We start from the raw sequence: 20,311 nt of genomic DNA, 5'->3' as shown, positions 1-20,311 counted from the left end.
GCTCTTTGGAGAACTTTGCTTGAGGGCAGTGACTCAAGGTGGTCCTTTCAGATTTTTAGTTCTTTCCACTGCAGTTCTAGAACAGTGACCTACCTGGAGGATTGGACGGTCCTCATAGTTATATTGGCAAAGAAATTCATATCACCTTGAGAAAATATTAGTGATGCACATCAAAAATGGGGAAGGGGATGTGATGGAAATGGGGATCTGATGAAGACTGGGAAGGGAGATTAAGTTCACACCTTTTTAGCATCCCACTACTGCCCTTGGCACTGCTATTGAATCTTTTGGATTTTCAACCTGAGTTGTTTTGTGTAGGCCTAGCTAGAATTTGCCCAGGTGTTTTGCAGTAGCTAATGCTCACTTGAGTAAAGAGTTGAATAGTAACAGGAGTAGGAAAAAGTATGCTATAGCGGGTAACAGATTTCATTAGTTAGTATCTTTGCTCAGACTCTTCTAGAAGACTCACTTTCTGTTCTTTGCTTAGCCAAGGCTCATTTTTCTTACTAATGTCTGTCTTCATCACAGAGTGTTCCATAACTGCCCCAGGCCTCAATAATTAGCCTTCTTCGGGCCTTCTAATTTGTTCCTTACATGAAAACAGATGCTCTACTTAGTGGTGCAGTGAAGACTCTGGCCTGCGTATCCTCATTTTCTTCTTGGACTAATCCCTGAAGTACCTTCATAAAACTCCCCAGGCTCCAAAAACACAAATTTGAAAATCAATGACCTCTACCATTTTCCTGGTATGTAGCATAAGATACCTTGTACTGTATTTTATCTATTGATTTTCTATATTACAGAAGTAATATATATTCATTATAAAATTTTGAAAGATACAGGTATAATCAAAAAGAAAAAACAATATCATCTCGCACTTTGAGGCAAATACTAGTAACATTTTGGACTTTTCCATTTGAGTTGTTAATGTATGAATTTGTGGGGTATCTAGGCTTATATTATAAATATTGATTCAAAACTGGCCTTTTATTTCAACCTAATAATTTAATGTAAACAATTTCAGTGTCACTAGCTATGTTTATCCAAGGTCATCTTCATCTTTAATAGCTTTACTGAAGCATAATTGACATGAAGTAAACCACACATATTTAAAGAGTATCTTTTGATAGGTTTTAATGTATGAATACACCCATGAAACCAACACTGCAATCAAGATAATCAACCTGTCTGTCACCCCTAAAAGTTTTCTTGTGTCTCTTTGTGGTCCTACTTTCTCTCTGTTTTTGTCTCCATCTCACCTCCCATCTCAGATAACCACTGATCTGCTTTCTGTTGGTGTAAGTTAGTTTGCATTAGAATTTTATATAAATGGAATCCTATACTATGCAATTTCTCTCTCAGCTTACTTATTTTGAGGTTCATATTGTCACCCATATCAATAGTTCAATCCTTTTTACTGCTGCATAAGTATTCCGTTGTATGAAAATACTATAATTTATCTACTCATATGCTAACGGACTTTGTATTATTTCCAGTTTTGGGCTACTACAAATAAATCTATGAACATTTATGGGCAAGTCTTTTTGTGGTCATATGTTTTCTTTTTCCTTGGATCTGAGGTAATTTTAATGGCTATATTATATTCCACTGTATGAATATACCCTAGTTTATCTAACCTCTATTTTTGATGCTTTGATACACTCTTGATTTGGAGTCCCTGAAAGTAGAATCTGAAACAAGGATTTGAGCGAAGGTAATTTTTTTTTAGAGAAGAGCCCAGGAAGCAAAAGAGGGAGTTGGGAAGGGTGAGTCAAGGAAAGGAGCAAAGCCAAAAAGATGTGTTAGTGAACTGTTGATCACTGTGGGCAACTGAAGCTCAATCTCAGATCCCTCTGAGCGATCATGTAGAATAGTCTTCAAAATGGTTTCCCTGGAGGATGGAGAGGTTGGGGCATTCTGCCATTGGTAGAGCATGGTCTCCTGGGGCTATTGCCTACCCCACCATTCTCTGCTATATCTGGCACAGGCCGAATGGCCTTCTCTGGCATCTGAGAAAACTCTGAAGAAGAAAAGCCAAGGTGAGCCCACAGTGGGGGGCTGAGATCATTCATGGAGCAGTCTACACAGGTGTACTAAGAGCAAAGGGCTGAGGGCAGTGCTGTGGAGAATATATGTGTTTGCTTCAGTGATGTCCTGCTTTGCTGTTATGCACAACACAGTGTCAAACATCTTTGCTATTACACTTTCCTGTATGTGTTATGTTCATACAAGTGGAGATGATGAATTAAAGGGCATGTGCGTTGAGAGAGTTTTTATCCTAGTCATCACATTACTCCCTGGGAAGGCCCCAGTTGACCTCACATAGGCTGTATAAGAAAGCACCTGTTTCTCTGCCCCTTACCAATACAGAGGATTTTCATTAAACAAACAAGCAGAAACTTTGCTGATGGTCAGAATGGTTTGTTTTTTAATTCAACTTAATTGCAAGCCTAATGTATTAAAAGACTGTACCTTATTCATCAGACACAGGGTTCAGAAATGAAAATATTTAAGGCAACTGTAAAGATTTGTCCATGATGATGGAACTTTGGGCCTCCGAAAAGTAACCTGTGGACTGTTCCATGCTCCAGTTCCTGAGCCATTTTTCCTAGTTAATTCCTTGAAATATGATTTCCAGATTTGCCAGGTGACTTCTGCTCTGCTGCTGGTCAGTTATGTGCCCTGTCCGACATTTCACTCAACCTGCGCCACGCTTGTTTGATGCTGGGTCCATGCTTGTCCTCATACCCAACCTCTGTCCTCTATGTTTTTGCATAATTCTCATGTTTTACTTAACAGCTCATCTTCACCAGAGCCTGCCATGTAGTTAGGACGTATGTGACTTTTTGACCCTTGGGAATCCTAGAACTCAGGCCAGTGACCCTGGCTATAGGCTTTATTATGCAAGTGCAGCTCAAGAGGCTGCCCCAAGACCCTAAGTCTTAATTAATTAAGACACATGAGGATGAGCTTTTTTTTAGGGTAGAGGTTCAGGGTCTCACTCTGTCACCTAGGCTAGAGTGCAGTGGTACAATCATGGCTCACCGCAACCTCAGCCTCCTGGGTTCAAGTGATCCTCCTGCCTCAGTCTCCCATGTAGTTGAGACTACAGGCACGTACTCCCACTCCTAACTAATTTTTGACATTTTTGTAGATACAAGATCTTTCTATGTTGCCCAGGCTGGTCTCCAACTCCGGGACTCAAGTGATCCTCCTTCCTTGGTCTCCCAAAGTGCTAGGGTTACAGGCGTGAGCCACCAAGTTTAGCAGGATGAACTTTTTTGAGAAGAGACAGAGAGAGGAACCCTTGCTGGCTTTTCATTTGGGGTGCAAGGCATAATTGCACACCCCCACCCATGACCTAAATGTCTGTCTCAGAGCTTCTGGGCTGTTCTCTGTCCTGGGACTTCACCTGTTGGGCTGGCACTGCCTGTGGCCCTGCACTTGGCTCTCCCCTCCCTGACAGCTGTGCTCCAGCAGGTGATATGAACCACCCTCCACACCAGCTGTCTCCACTGACATTCAATCACTTGAAGCTCTTCATTTTCTTCCACATGCACATTTTGCCCTCTGTCTGCTCACCAGCTAGCAGTTGTTTAGAGATCTGTGACATACATGCTCAGCTTCCCAGGGCTGACTGCAATCATCCCTGCTCTAACACCCACAGATGGCTATATTTCAAGGCTTCATTTGACCTGTCATTTGGCTTCAGAGAAAGGATGTGGAGACAAGTCTTGGACAGAAGACAGTAACAGAGCCAAATCTGGAAGCTGCTGAAGAGACTGGACAGCATTGTTGTTAGAGACAATTGACAGTCCTGATATCAGAGACTGATTCCATGGGAATCCTGAACATTTCCTTTTCAAAATAGCCTCCACTTAATAGACAGCAATTTTGCAATTTTAAACTGTGTGTTTTCTTTTTTGGACCATTATGCAGACTATGATGGCAGATCGGCAGACTATGGACTGTGAGGAGGGCTACAAAAATAAACTGAAATTGTCCATAAAGGCTTGTCTAGTAAATATGGCACTGCTATGAAGAAAGAATAGGGGGAAAAGAGGCATAGAGAAAGAAAATTATCTTCCTTTAAAAAATTGTTAGTAGTAATAAAAGAGTCTAAAGAAAAGAATACCATACAAAAATCTATAGCTTTTCATTAAACCAGCAATGCCCAGTAAGAAAATATAATGGAATGTACAAGGGAGGCCAATTCCTTATGCTCTAAAGAGAATTACTGGGTAAAGTATAAATAGTGTGAAATAATAGAGGGAATAAAAAATAAGAATGTGAAATTTACAAATAACAGAAAGAAAGAAAAATCTCTAAGCCAATAAAAAAATGGCACAAAGAATATAAATCACAAGAAGCAGCTCAAATAATAAAGATATGAACATCATTGGTTATCACATAATTTCACATTGAAACAACAATGAGAGTGTTTATAAACAACAGATTAATAAACATTTTAATTTTTGGCAATATGAACTGTGGTGAGAATTTAGAAAAAAAAATAGGCCAGGCACGGTGGCTCAAGCCTATAATTCCAGCACTTTGGGAGGCCGAGGTGAGGGAATTGCCTGAGCTCATGGGTTCAAGAACAGCCTGGGCAACTTGGCGAGACCTCATCTCTACAATAAATTTAAAAATTAGCCAGGCGTGGTAGCGCGCGCCTGTAGTTCCAGATACTTGGAAGGCTGAGGTGGAAGGATCGCTGGAGCCCAGCAGGTCGAGGCTGCGGTGGCCAGGAACGTGCCACAGCACTTCAGCCTGGGTGACAGAGTGAGACTCCAACTCAAAAAATAAAATAAAAGATTTTTGTCTCACTTAAGCCATAGTGTCCAAATGAACTCTTTCCATAATTATTTCTGCTTTAGCATTATTATTGTTGTGGGTATGTTAAGGTTTTTAAATTTTTTTAGCTCCATGTTTTTATAAGATATAAAATCATATGATTGGATATTATGGAAATATCAAATTATGAAAAACATTTCTAAATCCTCTCAAATTCTTTACTTATCTCATCATACATCAATAAGTCACACTTCATGGACCAGATTCTAAATTCAGAGTTGAAAGTATCTCTTAAAATTAAGCTAATTTTTTTTTTTTTTTTTTAGTTGGAGTCTCACTGCACTCCAGTCTAGGCAACAGAGTGAGACTCTGTTCACAGCTTCGACTTGCTGGGCTCCGGTCATCCTTCCACCTCAACCTTCCAAGTAGCTGGAACTACAGGCGCACACTACCGCGCCCGGCTAATTTTTGATTTATTGTAGGGATGAGGTCTCGCCAAGTTGCCCAGGAGGGTCTCGAAGGCTAATTTTTTAAAAAATATGCTTACATTATATTTTGCCAACCTACTTTTAAAAATCTGTTCAAACATATGTTGGTTCAAGATGCAAGGAAAAAAACTAGAAATACACATTAATAGAAGAAAAGATGATTATAGTACAGCCATATGGTGGCATATTATATACTGTTGAAAAGAATAATATGTGTGTGTGTGTGTGTGTGTGTGTGTGTGTGTGTATAAAGTTGGAAAGAAGTTACAAAATGGGGTCACATTATTCAAATATGTACCTATGTTTGAAAAGCATGGGCCACACATTTAGAAATGCATGTATTGATGTGTACCCGTGTGCATAAACACACACTCTAAATCATTACTGGTGTTTACCTCTGATGATAGGATTGGTGGAAAACTTGGAACTTACATGCATTATTTTATGACAAGTATTTCTCTTCAGAACCTCTCTCAGTTTGTTGTGTCACAATTATTGCAATTTCCACTTGTTCCTTAGCATGTGGTCAATGACAGACATGTGAGGGAAATCCAAGAGTCCACTCAAGCCTGGAGTAAAAACTTCAGACTTCTAGGAAATCAGATGTCTCCAAACACATGGCCACATCCAGAAAGAAGCATCCCCAGGCTGTTACGGGCTCCCCAAAATCCAGCATAGGATGCATTCTTTCAGACCCTGATCAAGTTCCCTGCTGAGTGCCAGGAACTACAGAGACCAGACATACAATATCAGATGTGTTTGAACAGGAAGGGCTGTCTTCACAAGGGGCTTGCCAGCTGCCTGGAGAATCCAGACAAATACAAAGGAAGTCCTTTAATCAGCATCACACATTACAGGACAAAGAAGCAAAATTGGAGACAGGATTACATTAAAATCAGAAAGAAAACAAAGGTCCTTACTATCTTTGTATTAGTTAATATAATTCTAAAACAGATATAGGGACATTGCTATTGGAAAGGACAAAACAAAAAGTGTTATTTGGAGATGATTTAATTGCCTATTGAGAAACCCCAGGATAATTAAAAAGTGGTTATCTCTATGGAAGTTTAGTAATAGCCAGTTAAAGATAAATGTACAAAAATAACCAACTTTCCTGCTCTCCTTGAAGTAACTAATAAAAAGATATATGAGGTGTTGGGGGAACCACTCTCCACCTCAAAATATCTAGACATAATCTTAATTTTAAAGGTGAATCATGTAATTAAAAACTTATAAACTGTTACTGACAGAGTTAAAAGATAACATGAAAAAATGAATATATAGTCAATAGGATAAAAAGACTGAATATTATATAAATATTTTCCCAGTTAGCATATTGATTTAACATACTCCAAGAGTGACTAATTGAGCTTCTATGCTAGATATTAAAGTATAATATACATTTTAAAAGTGATATCAGTGGATTTTTTTTTAATTCAATACTTTTTTTCTTAATAGACAGGGCTTCCCTATGTTGCCCAGTCTGGAGTGACTATTCACAGGCATGGTCATAGACTACTGCAACCTCGAACTCCTGGACTCAAGGGATTCTATTGTCTCTCAATTCTTATTTCAGAAACAGATGCAAGATGCATTATTTCATTGTTCTACTTTTTGTGTGTATGTATACACACAAACACACACAGAGACATATTAAAAACTACAGAAATGAGAACATCATGATACTGACCATGAAAGTGGACATATTCATCAATGGAAAAAAAGATTGTAGAAAAACAGTCCTGATATATGAGGGGGGACTCCCCAAAACCCAGAATTTATTTATAAAAGGTTGTGTATTTGTTCTTATATGTTTAAATTTCAGTCCCCTTCAAAGTACTCTCTGTTTGATGCAATACATATCAAGACGCTTTTTCCATTGCTTAAAACAGTTTTTGAAGACCTCAATTTTGATGCCTTTTAGTGCTTCTGCTGTTTTTTGTTTCTCCTCTTCCACATTGGCATAATGTTTCCTTTTAAGGACTTTTTTCACCCGGAGGGAGGGAAAAAACATTTGCTCAAGGGGAGACTGAGTAAATAGGGAGGATGCGGCATGGGAGTCACACCATTTTTGGTTAAAAACTGCTGAACACTCAGCACAGTGTGAGCCGGTGCATTGTCATGGTGGAAGAACCAGTCACCTATTTGCTACAACTCAGAATGTTTCTTCCACAAATCGTAATGCAACCTTCTCAAAATTTCTAGATAAAAACTTTAGTTGACTGTTGGCGTACAAAACCTTTTAGGGAGAAAATTACAAAATAGTATTGAAGGATGTATAAGATGACCCAAATATGTGCAGAAGTATAGCAGGTTTGTGGAAGAAAAGACAAGATTGGGAATATGACACTTCTCAAATTAATCTATAAATGCAATGTAATTCAAAGCAAAATCTTGAATTTTTTTCCAGGGAATCTGATGAGCTGATCCTAACACTCATATAGAAAAGAAAGAGATCATAATAGCTAAAACACATGAAGCATACTCTACCAAATATCAAGACTTACTAAAAAGATACCATAATTTAGACAGCATGCTATTGGTGTCAAGTTGAACAAAACAGACCCAGATATTCAGAGAGACTTGATGCATGGCAGAGAAGATCTTATAAATCAATGGGAAAAGTATGGACTGTTCAACAAACGGGTCTGAGAAAATTAGTTATTCTTCTGGAAAGAAAACTAAGTCACTATCTTATACCTCACAAAGATAAATTCCAGACAGACTAACAATCTGTCAAAAGAAATAACATAAACTTCTGGAAGAAGATAAGAAAGAATATCTGTATAATGTTAAATCTTCCATAGACAAGGAAAGAAAACAAAAATTCTTAATTAAGGAAAAGATAGACAAACAAAGCTACAATAAGATTATAAACTTAAATACAACAAATATTACCTTAAACAAAATTAAAAAGTCAAGCCATAAACAGGAAAACGATAAGTTCATTGCATCGAACAACAAATGTTAGCATCTAAAATATGTAAAATTATTTTTACAATTCAGCAAGAAAAAGGCAAATATTTCAAATGGGCAAAATATATGAAGAAGCAAATTTATAGAAGACGAAATATGAATGCCCAATAAATGGAAAGTTGCTCTGTTTTTCTAGTTTTTAGGAAATGCATACTAAACAAGAATGTGCCATTTCATAGCCAATAGATTGGCAAAATGAAGAAACGGGAACTTTCATACATTGCTAGTATAGGTATAAACTGATAAATCATGATGAAATAAAATTTCTCACTCTACCTTTGTGAACCTGTAACCTAGAGAAATTCTCTAAACTGTGTACAAGAAATCACGTGCCAGATTGTATTTTGGAGCATTGTTTGTAATCAGGAAAAGTAGAAGTAACATAAATGTTCATCAACTGAAGAATAAGTAAATCGATTGTACTATATTCAGCAATTGAATTTTATAGAGCAATTCAAAAGAGAAAACTAGCTGAGTGTGGTGGCTCATGCCTGCAATCCCAGCACTTTGGGAGGCTAAGATGGGAGGATTGCTTGAGCCCAAGAGTTCGAGACAGCCAGGGCAACATAACAAGACCTTGTCTCTACAAAAAATGAAAAAATTAGTCAGTCATGGTGGCATACACCTGTAGTCCGAGCTACTTGGGAGGCCAAGGTGGAAGGATCACCTGAGCTCAGGAGGTGGAGGCTGTGGAGAGTCATGATCATGCCACCACACACTAACTTGGGCCACAAAGTGAGACTCTGACTAAAAAAAAGAAAAGAAAAGAAAAGAAGAAAAAAGAAACAAAAGAGAAAACTAGAGCAATATAGGTAAAACTCGTCAAAACAACCAATGAAAAGACAAGCTGCTCAATGACACCTCATATGATGCATTTGTGGTAATCATATAAAATATGGGAAAGATTGCTGCCAGATGGAATTCATCTCTACAGCAAGGGGAAGGATTTAAATCAGAAAGAGTACCTGGGGAACGTCAAAATGTTAACATCTGATACATCTGAGTGTTGAGCACATGGGCATCTGTTATATCACTCTGTATATTAATATATGTTTAAAACATAATAAAAATGGAGAAATTGTTACTTGTACTTTATAAACTTCTTTAAACTGGTGGAAGGCTTATGGTAGGAATCTGATTTCCCTTAGAACACCTTCTATTACTTTGCTCCAGAGCAATAATTATTCTTTGATTTTTTAGTCTATAATGTGGATGATTAATATATTCTCAATCTTACATATAATAAAACTAAAAAATTATAAAATTTTGCTAGTCTTATGTATCATAATAAATACTCTAAGTTAATAATGGTATTTGCTGTGCAAACACAGTTTTAAATATATAGGTCTTCTTCCCACCCCCAGCTCCAAATAAATAGTAGCCTCTAAGTCTGTTCTGGATAGAAATTCTGGGGTCACCAGTGCATGCAACTGTCCAAACACCTCTCAAGAGGGCATAAACAATTGGAAAGCTCTGGGGCAGAGCTGTTTCTTCTATTTCATATATGTTATAGGCATAAAACATCTTGGACATGGCTAATGCGTAGCTTCCATCTGGCATTTTTGGTATTGTTTAAAATTGTTATGTCAGCAACAGATGGTAAAGCTAAGTGTTAGGAGATTTTACTTATGCCTAATTATCAGGTTTGCAAATCTGAACATTAAACAGTTCACGGGTCTGTGGAAATGCATGAGATGCCAGATTTTCTTCTGTTGAGCTGCTTTGCAAAGTATTAGTTTCTTGTGTGTTTCTCTTTTCCTTTTTACTAACAAACTGTGGTTTTGTTCTGATATCATCATCTAAGGTCCCTAGCTGACTCCCCCACCATTAATCCAGCAAGCCCTTGACACCGTTTTTTGTAAATTGAGGAGAGACACAATGCGTGCTTGAGTAAAATGCTTCTGTCTCATCTATCTTTCTCTTACCTGAGGCTTCTAGACCTAATTTTTCCAGCAGCCATTTAGAGACCATGAGGATGAAGCTGATGCTAAAGATGGTAGCAAGGAGTATCAGAAAGCGTCAGAGTTTTTTACATCATTGAGCTGTTGGTTGTGTATCGACTGTCTGACCACTGGATATGTTGTTTTTTCAGATGAGATACATCCTTGTTGCCCAAATCTGTGTGAACTAGGGATCCTTTTACTTAGAGCCCAAAGCATCCTGATAGAAGAAGGAGAAAATTTAATATGGAGTCATTTGGAAGTCTCCTGATATGAAATTCATGAAATATGATGAAAAGCAACCACAGGCACAGGTCAAGAGCATTTGACTTCCTGCCTCCCGACTTGGTTGTCACTCTATTAATTATTGACAAGGCAATGTCCTTATTTCAGGCCCCAGGCTAATGGAGATGCCTCTATCTGAACCATGGTTAGTCATTATGGCAAAGGGAAACTCACATGGCAAGTCACATGCTGAATCAAAACCTTCTGCCTGGAAATTCCACACAAGTAGACACAAGTAGAGTTGTGTCTACTCTCATGTTTTGGCCAAACAAGGCATATGGCCTAGCCAGACATCAATGGAGGATGCTAGTGACTATTTATGAACACAGAATTTCTATTCAAATTCTGTGTCCCTAGAAGCTATAACATTCAGCCTTGAGAATGACCAGTTCATGGGGTTGTGATGTCACTCATGATTGGATGTAACCCATAATTGATGTAAAAAAATGATTCTCAAAACATGTCCTCAAAAACATTAGTTATGTCAAACATTCCTTTAAAATGGGTTATATGAGGCCAGGTGCAGTGTCTCACCCTGTAACCCCAGCACTTTGGGACTCATGCCTAGGGTGGCTCACGCCTGTAATTCCAACACCTTGTGAGGCCAAGGTGGAAGGATTGCTTGAACCCAGGAGTTCGAGACCAGCCTGAGCAACATAGCAAGACCCTGTCTCTACTAAAAAAAAAAGTATGTTCCAAACTCTCCCTTGCAATTTTGCAGTAGACAAAATAGTACATTCAAATTTCTGAGAAATCCTTCAAAGTGCAAGTCTTTGTTTAATCCAAAACTTTTCACATCTTTTTTACCTTGGAGCATTTAATTATTCCTATAATTGTGTTTATTTTTTGTTTGTTTTGCATAACACCTATTAGCATTCCACAACACCACTATTCCCTGACTATACTTTGGGACAATTTGCTGCAGTGAAACTGGGCTTGGGGTCTGGTCCCCAGGGGTTTAGCTCCAGATCTTTCACTAATTAACAGTGTGAACTTGGTATATCATTCATAATTCTGTTTTAATTTCCACATTTGTAAATAGAAATAATATTATCCTGTGAGATTACTAACATGAAGTCTCCTTGAATATAGTGTTTGATATATGCAAAAAACCAGACTTGGGAAAGCATCTCAAGAAGATTCATCTGTAATTATTATTTTATTTTTGAGTCAGGGTGTCACTCTGCTGTCCAGGTTGGAGTGCAGTGGCATGATCATGGCTCACTGCAGCCTCAACCTCCTGGGCTCAGGTGATTCTTCCACCTCAGCCTCCCAAGTAGCTGGGACTACAGGCACATGCCACCATATCTAGCTTTTTTTTTTTTTTTTGGTAGAGATGAGGTCTCGTTATATTGCCTCACAAAGTGCTGGAATTATAGGCAAGAGCCACCTTAGGCATGAGTCTTTTTTAAGACTAAGACTCATCTTTATCAGAGTCCTAACTCTTCTCCTTACACTTTTCATGAGCCTGGGTCTTTGGGTCTTTGTCAGAACAGGATAAAACCAATAAATGTGCTTGATCTGAACTGCAACTCATCTTTATTGCTAGGCTATATGCCCTGAGCTTGCCTCTTTTTGATGTTTCACAGCCAGCTAGGTTCTGACTTGAAAAGGTTAACCCCTTTATCTAATCACTACAAGCTACTGGCACTACAGTAATAGTATTTTTGTCTTCTGGATGTGCCTGGATGAAGGAATTACTGAGGTGAAGGGAGACTTGATGAAACTCAAGTCTACCATAGGTGGGGTAGAAACAGAAGCCAACTTCTCATTTCCTTCAGTAATGTACCAGAGTCACACAATGAACATTAGGGGAGATCCTGAGACCCTCACCCACCCTCTCAGCTTATTCTACACATGGAAAAACTGAGCTCTAGGAAGAATTTTCTCTGCTATGGGTGCACAGAAAGCTGATGGCTATGGTGGAATTAGCAGCCTGGATTTCTCCCACTCAGCAAACTTATTTTTCTAGCCTACTTTCTTTCCCTGTTCACTATGCATGAGGAGAGCTTGTAATAACATTTCTCACTTCTGAAAGATTTGTTTTAACACACTTGTAGTGGATCTGGAATTTTTCAGGACAAGTGATCTATGTAATTTTGCCAGTAAACACAAAAGAAAACAGAAAGCCATCATATTTTATGTAAACACAAAATATTGTCTCCAAGGGATCTTTAGAAACCAGCTCTTTGAGGGTGGGGCTTGGTTAAGAGTCTACTAGACTCTACTGAGCAAGTTAGGGGTCTAGGATGAAGAAGAAGGAATGAAGGGAAGAAAAGGAAAATAAGAGAATTCAGGATGATGGAATTTTCTCCAATGTGCAGAGTCCTGGAGTGATAGATATGCTGTTGATAACACTTGTGAAATGGCAAGATGTAAGCTGTCTCTGCACATCAATGAGTTCTGATGGATATGGAGTGCACAGTAGGACAGCCTATGACCTTATATGTTTCACTTCAAGTCCTGGATTTTTTGGCAGCCAGCCAAAAAGATAATGACTACATCATAGAAAAGTGATGTGAATGAAGTAAAACTATGAGGCAATATATGAGAAAGTGCTTTGCAAACTAAAGTGACATATTTATTAATTTATAAATGATATGTCCTCCCCTTATGGTATATTAGTTCTTTTCAAGATTTTGTTAACCAGTCTTTCAAATGTTATATTTATTTCTGAATTCAATGCAAAATTCTCTTCAGACATCTTGGGAATACACATGGACACACACATGCACATCTTCATTAATTCATCACCATAGTTTGAATGTGCTCCTCCAAAATTCAAATAATGCTAACATCATGGTATTAAGAGGCGGGACCTTTAAGAGGTGATTACGTCATGAGGTCTCCTCCCTTATCGTTGCCTTATTAAAAAGTCTTCAGTTAATGGTTGGCCAGCTTGTTGGCTTGCTCTTCCCTTCTTCTGCCATGTGACGACACAGCATTTCTCTTCTCCAGAAGATGGAGCCCTCACGAGACAACCAAATCTGCCAGTGCTTTGATATTGGACTTCCCAGCCCTCCAGAACAGTTAAAAAACAAATTTATATTCTTTATAAGTCACCTAGTCTCAGGTATTCTGTTATAGCAGCACAAACTGACTAAGTCATTCATTCATCCTTTCACCAAACATATATTGAGGGTTGATTGAAAAATACATGTACTGGTCGGGCTCGGTGGCTCAGCCTGTAATCCCAGCGCTTTGGGAGGCTGAGGTGAGTGGATCACCTGAGCCCACGGGTTCGAGACCCACCCGGACAACTTGGCGAGATCGCATCTCTACAATAAATCAAAAATTAGCCGGGTGTGGTAATGCATGCCTGTAGTTCCAGCTACTTGGAAGGCTGAGGTGGAAGGATTGCTAGAAACCCAGCAGTTCGAGGCTGTGGTGGCTGGGAGCATGCCACTACACTCCAGTCTGGGTGACGGAGTGAGACTCCAATTCAAAAAATAAATAAAGAAAGTAAAAGAAAAATACATGTACCAGCCTAAGCAATGTAGCAAGACCTAATCCCTACAACAAGTCAAAAAAATTAGCTGGACATGGTGGCACGTGCCTATAGTCTCAGCTACTTGGGAGACTGAGGCAGAAAGATTGCCTGAGCCCAGGAGGTAGAAGCTGCGGTGAGTCATTTTTAAAATACACACACATGCACACACACACACACACACACACACACCTTGCTTCATTGGCCTTCCCCCACAAATTTGAAGTGGATTACAATTATTCATATGGTTTCACAAGATAAAAAATAAATGAATCATTTGACGAACAAGGCAGAAAAATCTAATTAAGGATTTTAAAAAATGAAATAAATTCCAGAAGCAATACAACTCTCCCAATAGATTCCATCAGGCTCCACCCCGCTATGTTAGTCATTAACCACAAGCTTGACTCAGAGTTCTCAAGGCCAATACAAAGAATGAAACATGATTCATTTCAGAATTTCTTCAAGAAAAGTTGAACATGCCAATATTTACTATATCCCAAGTTTTTAATGTTGACAACTAATTCAAATTTATTTTTAAAAACTGTGTGCTAGACAAAATATTTGTTTTTTTCTGAAGAAAATGTAAGTAAACATTTATCTAATTTTATGTTATGAAAACCATAACACCAAGATTATCAAAAGCAAAAATTACTACAGAAAACAGTCTGAGGATACGAAATATAAATAATGTATCCTACCATATGGAAAGGACTAATAATTGAAAAGTAAATGATAAACTCACTAGGAGTTACTAACCTTGTTACTATATACATTATTTTTAAATTTTATTTTTATTTTATCTTAGATTCAGGGGGTACACTTATGTGCTCAATACGTGGACATATTGTGTAGTGGTGGGTATTGAGTCTCATGTGGCCCATTCCCCAGATGGTAAATAGGTAGTTTCTGAACCCTAAGTTCCCCATAGGTAGTTTCTGAACCCTAACTCCCCTTCCACCTTGTTGGTATCCCCAGTGTCTATTATTTCAATCTTTGTGACAGTCTAGGTCCCTCATATGAGTGAGAACACGCAGTGTTTGGTTTTCTGTTTATGAGTCAGTTCACTTAGGATGACAATCTCCAGCTCCATCCGTGTTGCTGCAAAGGCCATAGATTCAGCCGGACTTGGTGGCTCAGCCTGTAATCCCGCGCTTTGGGAGGCTGAGGTGAGTGGATTGCCTGAGCCCACGGGTTTGAGATCCACCTGGGCAACTTGACGAGACCTCATCTCTACAATAAATCAAAAAATTAGCCGGGGTGGTAGCGTGTGCCTGTAGTTCCAGCTACTTGGAAGACTGAGCGGAAGGATCACCGGAGCCCAGTAGGTTGAGGCTGCGGTGGCCGGGAGCGGCCACTGCACTCCAGTCTGGGTGACAGAGTGAGACTTCAACTCAAAAAAAAGAAAAAAAGAAAAGGACATAGTTTCATTATTTTTTATAGCTGTGTTTATAGCTGTGTTAATGGGGTTATTCCATGGTGTATATATATCACATTTTCATTATCTACTGATTGGTTGATGGACATTTAGGTTGCTTCCACATCTTTGCAGTTGTGAATTACGCTTTGATGAATATGCGTGTGCAGGAATCTTTTTTTATATAATGACCTCTGTTCCTTAGGATAGATACCTAGTAGTGAGATTGCTGGATCAAATCGTAGATCTACTTTTAGTTCTTTGAGAAATTTTCATACTGTTTCCCATAGAGGCTGTACCAACTTATACTCTCACCAACAGTGTATGTGTGTTCCTTTCTTCACATCCATGACAGCATCTATTATTTTTAATTTTTTTTATGATAGTCATTCTAACTGGGGTTAGGTTGTATCTCACTGTGGTTTTAATTTGCATTTCCCTGATTATGAGTGATGTTGAGCATTTTTTTCATATGTTTGTTGGCCATTTGTATATCTTCTTCTGAGAGACATCTGTTCATGTCATTTCCCCATTTTTTAATGGGGTTATTTGCTTTTTTCTTGCTGATTTCTTTGAGTTCTTTGTAGATTGTGAATATTAGTCCTCTGCCAGATATACAGTTTGCGAATATTTTCTCCCATTCTGTAGATTGCCTGTTTTCTCTGTTGATTATTTCTTTTGCTCTGTAGAATCTTTTTAGTTAAATTAAGTCCCACTTATTTAATTTTGCTTTAGTTGCATTTGCTTTTGGGGTTTTAGCCATAAATTGTTTGCCTAGGTCAATGTCCATAAGAGTATTTCCTAAGTTAGGTTTCCTTCTTGGATTTTTATGCTTTCAGGTCTGATATTTAAGTCTTTAATCCATTTTGAATTAATTTTTTTTTTTTTAGTTGGAGTCTCACTCTGTCACCCAGACTGGAGGGCAGTGGCACACTCCCAAGCCACTGCAGCCTCGAACTGCTGGGCTCCGGCGATCCTTCCGCCTCAGCCTTCCGAGTAGCTGGAATACAGGTGCGCACTACCACACCCAGCTAATTTTTGATTTATTGTAGAGGTGAGGTCTCACCGGGCGGATCTCAAACCTGCCGACTCAGGCAATCCACTCACCTCGGCCTTCCAAAGAGCGAGATTACAGGCTGAGCCACCGAGCCGGCTTGAGTTAATTTTTGCATATGGGGAGAGATAAGGACTGAGTTTCCTTTTTTGCACGTAGCTATCCAATTTTCCCAGCACCATTTGTTGAATAGGGTGTCCTTTCCCCAGTGCATGTTTTTATCTGCTTTGTTAAAGATCAGTTGGTTGCAAGTATTTGGGGTTATTTCTGGATTCTCTATTCTGTTCTGGTCCATGTGTCTGCTCTTGTACTAGTACCATGTTGTTTTGGCCACTACAACCTTATAGTATAATTTGAAGTCAGGAAATGTGATGCTTCCAACTTTGTTATTTTTGCTTAGGATTGCTTTGGCTATTTTGGCTCTTTTTTGGTTCCACATGAATTTAGGATTGTTTTTTCTAATTCTGTGAAAAATGACATTTGTAGTCTGATAGAGATTATGTTGAATCTATAGATTACTTTGGGTAATATGGTCATTTTAGCAATGTTGATTCTTCCAATCCATGAACATAAGATATTTCTCCATTTGTTTGTATCCTCTATAATTTCTTTCATTAGTGTTTTGTAGTTCTCCTTGTAGAGATATTTCACCTCCTTGGTTAAATATATTCCTAGGTATTTTAGCTGTTTGGCTGATATTGTAAATGAAATTAAGTTCTTGATTTGATTCTCAGCTTTGTCTCTATTGGTATATAGCAGTGCTACCGATTTGTGTGTGTTGATTTTTGTATACTGAAACTTTACCAATTCATTTATCAAGTCCAAGAGTCTTTTGGAAGAGTCTTTAGGTATAAGATCATATCACTGACATACAGAGATTGTTTGATTTCTTCTTTTCCAATCTGGATATGCTTCATTTCTTTTTCTTGCCTGATTGCTCTGGCTAGGACTTCTAGTACTATGTTGTCTAGCAGTTGTGGAAGTGGGCATCCTTGCCTTGTTCCAGTGCTGAGGGGAAATGTGTTCAACTTTTCTCCATTCAGTATGACATTGGCTGTGGATTTGTCATATATAGCTTTTATTATTTTAAGAAATATTCCCAGCCGGGCTCGGTGGCTCAACCTGTAATTCCAGCACTTTGGGAGGCCAAGGTAAGTGGATTGCCTGAGCCCACAGGTTCAAGACCCACCTGGGCAACTTGGCGAGACCTCATCTCTACAATAAATCAAAAAAAATTGCCAGACATGGTAGCACACACCTGTAGTTCCGGCTACTTGGAAGACTGAGGCGGAAGGATCACCAGAGCCCAGCAGGTTGAGGCTGCAGTGGCTGGGAACATGCCATTGCACTGAATTCTGGGAAACACAGTGAGACTCCAATTCAAAAATAAAAATAAAAAATAAAAAAGAAGTATTTCCTCTGTGCCTATTTTGCTGAGAGTTTTTATTATGAAGGGATGCTAGATTTTATCAAATGTTTTTTTCTGTTCTATTGAAATGATCATATGGTTTTTGCTTTTAATTCTGTTTATGTAGTGGATCATACTTATTGACTTGCAGATGTTGAACCACCCTTGCATTCCTGGGATAAAACTCACTTGGTCATGATGTATTATTATTTTGTATGTACTGCTAATTTGGTTTGCTAATATTTTGTTGAGGACTTTTGTGTCTATGTTCGTAAGGGATATTGGCCTACAGCTTTCTTTTTTGTTATATCATTTCCTGGCTTTGGTATCAGAGTGATACTGGCCTCATAGAATGAGTTAGGGAGGATTCCCTCCTCTTCAACCTTGTAGAATAACTTCAGTAAAATCGGTACCAGTTCTTCTTTGAAGGTCTGGTAGAATTCAGCTGTGAGTCCATCAGGTCTTAGACTTTTTCTGTTGTTGTTGTTGGGAGACTTCTAATTACTGTTTCGATCTCCTACTTTTTAAAAAAAATTTTATTTTATATATGTGAGGTACAATTCAGGGTTAGGTATACAAGTGTTCATTATGCAGGTACCCTTGTTGATGAGGTGTGCCTCCCTGCCTTGGCAATTTCCCACTACTGCCAGTCCCTTTCTTATAGTATTACAATAGTTGTTCAAGGTCCACTTATGAGTGAGAATATGTGATACTCGGTTCTTTGTTTCTGTGATAGATCACTCAGTATTATAGCTGCTAAGTTCATCCAAGTTGCTGTGAAGTTCATAATTTTGTCCTTTACAGCTGTGTGATATTCTACCATGTATATGTACTGCATTTTTTTATCCAGTCCTCTTTCGATGTGCAGTATGATTGGTTCCATGTTTTTGCTATTGTGAATAATACTGCAATAAACATGCATGTGCAGGTATCCTTTTCATAGATTGATTTGTGTTCTTCCAAGTATATTCACAGTAGGGGGATTGTGGAGTCCTATGGGAAGCTGATTTTTAGATGTTTTAGGAATTGCTACACTGTTTTCCACAGAGGTTGAACTAGTTTATACTCCCATCAACAGTGTAGAAGTGTTCCCTTTTTGCCGCATCCTCTCCAGCAGCTGTTGTTTTTTGAGTTATTGATTATGGTAATCCTGATTGGAGTTAGGTTAGGTGGTTTTAATTTGAATTTTTTTGATGACTAGTGAGGCTGAGCATTTTTTTATGTATCCATTGGCTGCTTGCATGTCTTCTTTTGAGAAGTGTCTATTCATATCTTTTGCCCAGTTTGTAATCTCACTATTCTTTATTTGTCTGTTCAGGGTTTCTATTTCTTCCTGATTCAAGGATAGGGGCTGTATGTTTCTAAGGATTTATCCATTTCCTCTAGATTTTCTAGTTTGTTTGCACAGAGGTATTCATAATAGTCTTGGATGATCTTTTGAATTTCTATTGTATCAGTTGTAATGTCTCCTTTGTCATCTCTGATTGAGCTAATTTGACTCTTCTCTCTTTGTTCCTAAATTAATCTCTCTAGTGATCTATCAATTTTGTTTATTTTTAAAAATAATCAACACTTTGTTTCATTTGTCTTTTTTTTTTTTTTTTTAGATTTCAGTTTGATTTACCTCTTCTCTGATCCTGTTTATTTCTTTTCTTCTGCTATCTTGGTTTGGTTTTGGTTAGTTCATGCTTTTCTAGTTCCTTGAGGTATAATGTTAGGTTGTCAATATGCAATCTTTCAGCCTTATTAATGTATGCTTTAAGCACTATAAATTTTTCTCTGAGCACAGCTTCTGCTATGTCACACAGGTTTTGATTAACTTGTTCATTGTTGTTATTCATGTCAAGGAATTTTAAAATTTCCATCTTGATTTTATTGTTGACCCAAGGATCATTCAGGAGCAAATTGTTTAATTTCCAGTTTTTGTTTGGTTTTGTTGGTTTTGTTTGGTTCTTCTTGAAGTTAATTTTTAATTTTATTCCACTGTAGTCTGAAAAGCTGCTTGATATGATTTTGATTTTTTTGAATTTATTGAGACTTGGTTTGTTGCCTATCATATGGTCTATCTTGGAGAATGTTCTATGTACTGATGAGAAAAATGTATATTCTGTAGTTTGGGGATTAACTGTTCTGTAGATATCTGTTAGTTTCATTTTTTCTGGAATCCTGTTTAACTTCAGTGTTTCTTTATTGACTTTCTGCCTTGATGATCTGTCTGTTGCTGTCATTGGAATGTTGAAGTCTCCCACTATTATTATATTGCTGTCTACCCTCTTTGCTAGTAGAATTTGTTTTATAAAGCTGGGGGCTCTTGTGTTAGGTGCATATGTATCTAAAATTATTATGTCTTCTCATTGGATTGATAACTTTATCATTATATAATAGCCGACTTTGTCTTTTTTTTAATGTTGTTAATTTAAAGTGTATACTATTTGATATGAGAATAACTACCCCTGTTTGTT

The sequence above is a fragment of the Carlito syrichta genome, unplaced genomic scaffold (genome assembly GCF_000164805.1).
Source record: "Carlito syrichta isolate Samal-C Ts95f unplaced genomic scaffold, Tarsius_syrichta-2.0.1 Scaffold308678, whole genome shotgun sequence".
Taxonomy (NCBI): Eukaryota; Metazoa; Chordata; class Mammalia; order Primates; family Tarsiidae; genus Carlito; species Carlito syrichta.
Note: the sequence above shows the minus strand (reverse complement) of the source record.